This window comes from Chrysochloris asiatica, unplaced genomic scaffold (genome assembly GCF_000296735.1).
Source record: "Chrysochloris asiatica unplaced genomic scaffold, ChrAsi1.0 scaffold00021, whole genome shotgun sequence".
NCBI classification, from domain to species: domain Eukaryota; kingdom Metazoa; phylum Chordata; class Mammalia; order Afrosoricida; family Chrysochloridae; genus Chrysochloris; species Chrysochloris asiatica.
This window is the reverse complement of record NW_006408539.1, coordinates 8,673,524-8,678,979: the sequence shown is the minus strand read 5'-3', so window position 1 is coordinate 8,678,979 and position 5,456 is coordinate 8,673,524. Positions and strand designations below refer to the sequence as shown.

General features: G+C 39.6%; 1 pseudogene; it reads left to right on the top strand.

Annotated features, from left to right (window-relative positions):
* Nucleotides 1–4,852: 4,852 nt before the first annotated feature.
* LOC102826074 overlaps nucleotides 4,853–5,456 on the top strand; it is a 1,035-nt pseudogene continuing 431 nt past the window's right edge.

Below are 5,456 nucleotides of genomic sequence, written 5' to 3'. Positions count from 1 at the left end.
TGAAAGAAGTTTAGAATCTGATGGCATCAATTCGGCTTTGACTGAGAGCAACTCTATAAGACAGAATAGAACTGCCAGCCATGTTTCCAAAGTTATAAATCGTTCTGGCAGTGGACTGCCATGGAGCGGCTGATGGTTTTGAGCCACTGACCTTTTGGATAGTATTCGAGTTCCTCAACCACCACATCACCAGGATTCTTGAGAGCAGATTTGGTATTATTAAAATTACATTAGAGTTTAATCTAATTAATTAGATTTTAAAATGAATTATTGTTTTTCTAAATGTATCCTTTCCCAAATAGACTCAAGAATTTACAATTCACCATCCTTTTCTTTCAAATTCTTTCCAATTGCCAGAGATTTTGTCTCATGATGTCTGTCATGGTGAATATTTGGAGCAGCCATTATCCATGGAAAAGAATGGCCCCAAATTGGGGCTGTCATTTCCCATTCAGAACAATCAGTAGTTCCTGTCCTCATCTGTTACCTGTGGATAGTGACTCATTAAGAACTCTCTAAATCCTTAATCTCCAAGCTTCTGGTAGGAAATGTTAACGTCTTCAAACTCTCAGAATCTCTTGAGAAATGTGGAAATGAGGCTTTGCTTGTTTTCATGGACTTTTGATGCTGGAGAAAGTTGTTAGTTTTCTGTTGAGAAGTTGTGGAGGAATGACTACCCAGTAAATAAGAGCTAAAGGTTTTCACATATCTCTTAGCCAAGTTCCACTACATCACTTTGTTTTGCTTTCTCTGCATCATAAGCTATTTTTGACAACCCTTTCTTGGCTACTTGCTACTTGACTCATCTCAATGCATTGTACCTTGTGATTTGAGGTTGGATGTCCAAGGAAAATCCAAAGATCGATTTGAAAACAACTGAAGAGAAGCAAATTTAAAAATACCCTCAAAACTTCACAATGGTCAGCAACCATAATTGGTGAGGCAGGTGTTAGATAACAGTGGTTGGAAAATGCTTTGTTGATGTCAGCTTATAACTCTACCAGAGCCATTTTCAGTTAATATAGGCCTTGAGATGGAATGTTTGTACCCATAAGCCTTGCTGTTGATTCTAAAATTGATGCTCTTTCACAAAGTTGCACACAGATTTTCACAGTGCATCATCTGCATGGATGAATTTTCCACCAGGAGGCTGGTTTTAGAATTTTCTATCTGTTAAAGCACATACTGGACAGTAACAATACAATTTTTAAAGTTATATATAAAGCAAGGAAATAGTTGAGATCTGAAAAGCTCTCAGCAAGTATCTTGATAAACTTGTATTTGTTTATTTGGTATAAACCTTTAGATGTAGAGGCCTAAATATATATGTATTTTTCCTCTTCTATTTCACTTTAAAAATTATTTATTGAGAGCCCCTGGTCTTTCAGGCATCTATTGGTCTGTAACGGGCCACCTTCAAACTTTGCGATTTCAAATTACTTTCCTTTTTTTTCCTCATAAATGTGGGCTGACTGGGGCTCAGCTAGGTGGTTCTTCCGTTCATTTCACATAAAACAAGGTATAGGATCTCATGTGGTTCCAGGAAATGGCATCTGGGGATTGAATATCTAGAAAGTTTCATTCATATGTTCAATACTTTGGCAGGAATGACTGACAGGTTGGAAATTCTTTCTCTGTGTTGCCCTCCTTACATGGTTAGTTTGATGTTCTTTACATGGAAACCAAATTCCTAGAGTGAGCATTCCAAGAGAACAAAACCTCATGAGCAAGCATGTATCCCTTTTTACGGCATTATGGTATCTACTAGTACCCATTGGCCAAGCCAGAGTCAATGTGGAAGGGAACTATACACTCATGACTACTCAGGATATGAGTCATTGGGTGCCACCGTCAAAAACACTTTGGAAGTGTGATGCAAATGTAAAAATGGCATGGAGAGGCCATGTCTGACTTCCTGGGGCTTCAAAAGGGAGAAGAAAAATCAAACTTAAAATAGCCCAAGGCTGATTTCTATGAAGCAGAGGTCAGGTATGCCTCCGCCCTACAATCTATTGCCCTATTCTGAAACCAACCATCCCTCCCATAGCACTCTTTGTTTCACATCTGGGTTTGATAATCCATTGCATTGACTACACAAAACTCACAGACAATACTCACAATTGTGGGACTTGTTTGGGACGTGAACAGGCTACAATTCAAGGTCAGAAACAGCTCAGGATGTAGCAGTTCTCCAGTCAAGAACATCTCTTCTTTGCTTGTACTGTAGGCATCTCTCTCTCTTGTCTTCTGCCTCTCAGTCATGTGTCCCTGCTCTCCATGGGGAAGTGTAATAAAGCTAATTTAGCCTGTCTGTAATCCCCAAAGGGACATTCTGAAAGCCAGCCTCCTACCCATAGGTACTCAGCTTTACTCAGTCCATGGGCTGGGAATCCCATGACTGCACCGGGTCTCCATACCACTGTCTCTGCTGTTGCTGTTTTACCAGGTAGAGATCTGGTGTTCTGCTCCAGGTTTTTCTTTCTTGATGGCTCTGTGATCATCTCTTCCTGCATCTGACATGGCTCTTTTTAAATTTAGCAGGATGGTAGAATTAAGCCATACTGGTGGTAGAGTCCTTTACACCCTAATTACTTGGTCCCACCCAATCATTTGGTGACAGTTAGGAAGATATTGGATAGAAAGTCATACCAAGTAAATTCACAATACCACAACATAGTAGAAGAAATACAATTTTTTTTTGTCCCAATATCAAGCATATATTTACAGATCTATTGGAAAAGGATATTTCTTGGTATATTTATAGGATCTATTAGAAATTACTACCACTGATCTGTCAGTTTGGCTGTTTCACTGGTATTTTATATATAAGCAGGGTCACCCATGGACAGGTTTCAGCTGCGTTTCCAGATGAGGACAGACTAGGAAGAAGAGATAGACTACTTCTGAAAACTGAGTCATTGAAAACCTTATGAATAGCAGTGGAACGCTGTCGGATAGCACCAGAATATAGAAACATGATATATAGCACCAAAATATTGTCAGATATAGTGCCAGAAGATGAGCCCCTCAGCTTGGAAGGTCCTCAAAATATGACTGTGGAAGAGCTACTTCCTCAAAGTAGAGTTGACTGTTATGACAGGAATGGAGTAAAGCTTCCAGCATCTTCATTTGCTGATGAGGCACAACTCAAAATGAAGATAAACAATTGTAAACATCCATTAATATCAGAAGAGGGAATGTACAAAGTATGAATCTAGGAAACCAGAAGTTGTCAAGAATGACATGGAACTTAAGTGAGCAGAATGGACTGGTATTGGCCATTTTGATATGACAAACATATGGTATACAATACCAGGAGTGATACTAAAAAAGAATGGTGTCACACTCATCATCAAAAAGAACATTTAAAGATCTATCTGAAAGTATAATACTGTCTGTAATAGGATTATAAAAATATGTCTACAAGGAAGATGGTATGAATATTATTTTATCCTGATGAAGATAAAAGACCAGAGTCTTCAGTATAGGTTCCACATCAATGTAAAGGAAACAAAAACCCTCACCACTGAACCAATAACATCATGATAAATGGAGAATAGATTTAAGTTCAGAGATTTCATTTTGCTTGCATCCACGATCAACACTCAAGGAAGTAGCAGTCAAAAAATCAAATGATGTATTGCAATAAGCAAATCTGCTGCACAAGTCCTCTTTAAAGTGATCAAGAGCAAAGATGTCAGTCTGAGGACAAAGGTGTGCCTGGCCCAAGCATGGAGTTTTCAATCAAATAACCATGTGAAAGTTAGACATTAAATAAGGAAGATGGTGAAAGAAGTAATACGTTTGAGTTATCTTGTTGGAGAAGAATATTAAAAGTACCATGAACTGACAGAAGAACAAACAAATCTGTGTTGGAAAAGTACAATTAGAATACTCTTTAGGAACCAGGATGATGAGACTTTGTCTTTCATACTTTGGACATATTATCAGAGGGGACCAATCCCTGGAGAAGTATATCATGCTTGGTAAAGTGGAGGGTCAGCAAAAAAGAGGAAGATCACCAGTGAGATGGATTTGGAGCAGAAAAGGGCTCAAGCATAACAATGATTATAAGGAAGGACCAGGACCAGGCAGTGTTTCATTTTGTTGTGCATAGGGTCACTATGAGTTCGAACAAATTTGACAACACATAACAAAACAAGGAAGACCAGTTCATACCATTATTTTTCAAATTTATGCACCAATCAGTAAAACCAGTGATAATGAAATTGAAGAGTCCTATCAATTTCTTCAGTATGAAATCCACCAAACATGTAATCAAGATGTAATGATAATTACTGGGGATTGGAAGCAAAGAGGATTTAGTAGTAAAAGATGACTTTGGTGATGGAAACAATGCTGGTAATTGCATGCTTGAATTTTGAGAGACCAATGACTTCTTCATTGCAAATACCTTTTATTAACAACACAAAAGATGACTTTACACATGGAACTCATCAGATGGAATACACAGAAATCAAATTTACTACATCTGTGGAAAGCGATGGTAAAAAAAAACAAAAACGAAAAACCTTCATATCATTGGCCAAAACAAGGCCAGGGAAAGATTTTGGAATAGATCATCAATTGCTCATAGGCAAGTTAAGAGTGAAGCTGAAAAAAATTAAGACAGGTCCACAAGAGCTAAAATTTGACTTTGAACATATCCCACTTGAATTTAGAGATTATCTCAAGAACAGAGTTGATGCATTAGACACTAATGACCAAAGACCAGAAGAGCTGTATGATGACATCAAAAACATCATACAAAAAGGTCATTAAGGGAGAAGTGGCTGCTACACCGAGCGGAGGAGGCAGGAACTGGAGTGTTAGCAAAAGCTGGGTGGGCACCATGGCAGGGATCACCACCATCCAGGCAGTAAAGCATAAGATCCAGGTTCCGCAGCAGCAGGCCAATGATGCCTAGGAGAGGGCCGAAGGGCTCCAGCGGGAAGTGGAGGGAGAAAGGCGGGCCCTGGAACAGGCTGAGGTGAGGCGGAGGTGGCCTCCTTGAACTGTGGGATCCAGTTGGTTGAAGAGAAGTTGGACCGTGCTCAGGAGCGCTTGACCACTGTCCTGCAAAAGCTGGAGGAGGCAGAGAAAGCTGCTGATGAAAGCGAGAGAGGTATGAAGGTTATTGAAAACCAGGCCTTAAAAGATGAAGAAAAGATGGAACTCCAGGAAATCCAGCTCAAGGAAGCCAAGCACATTGCAGATGAGGCAGATTGGAAGTACGAGGAGTGGCTCCTAAATTGTTGATTATTGAAGGGGACGTGGAACTCACAGAAGAGCGAGCTGAGTTGGCAGAATCCCGTTGCCGAGAGATGGATGAGCAGATCAGACTGATGGACCAGAACCTGAAGTGTCTGAGTGCTGCTGAAGAAAAGTACTCTCAAAAAGAAGACAAATATGAGGAAGAGATTAAGATTCTTACTGATAAACTCAAGGAGGCAGAG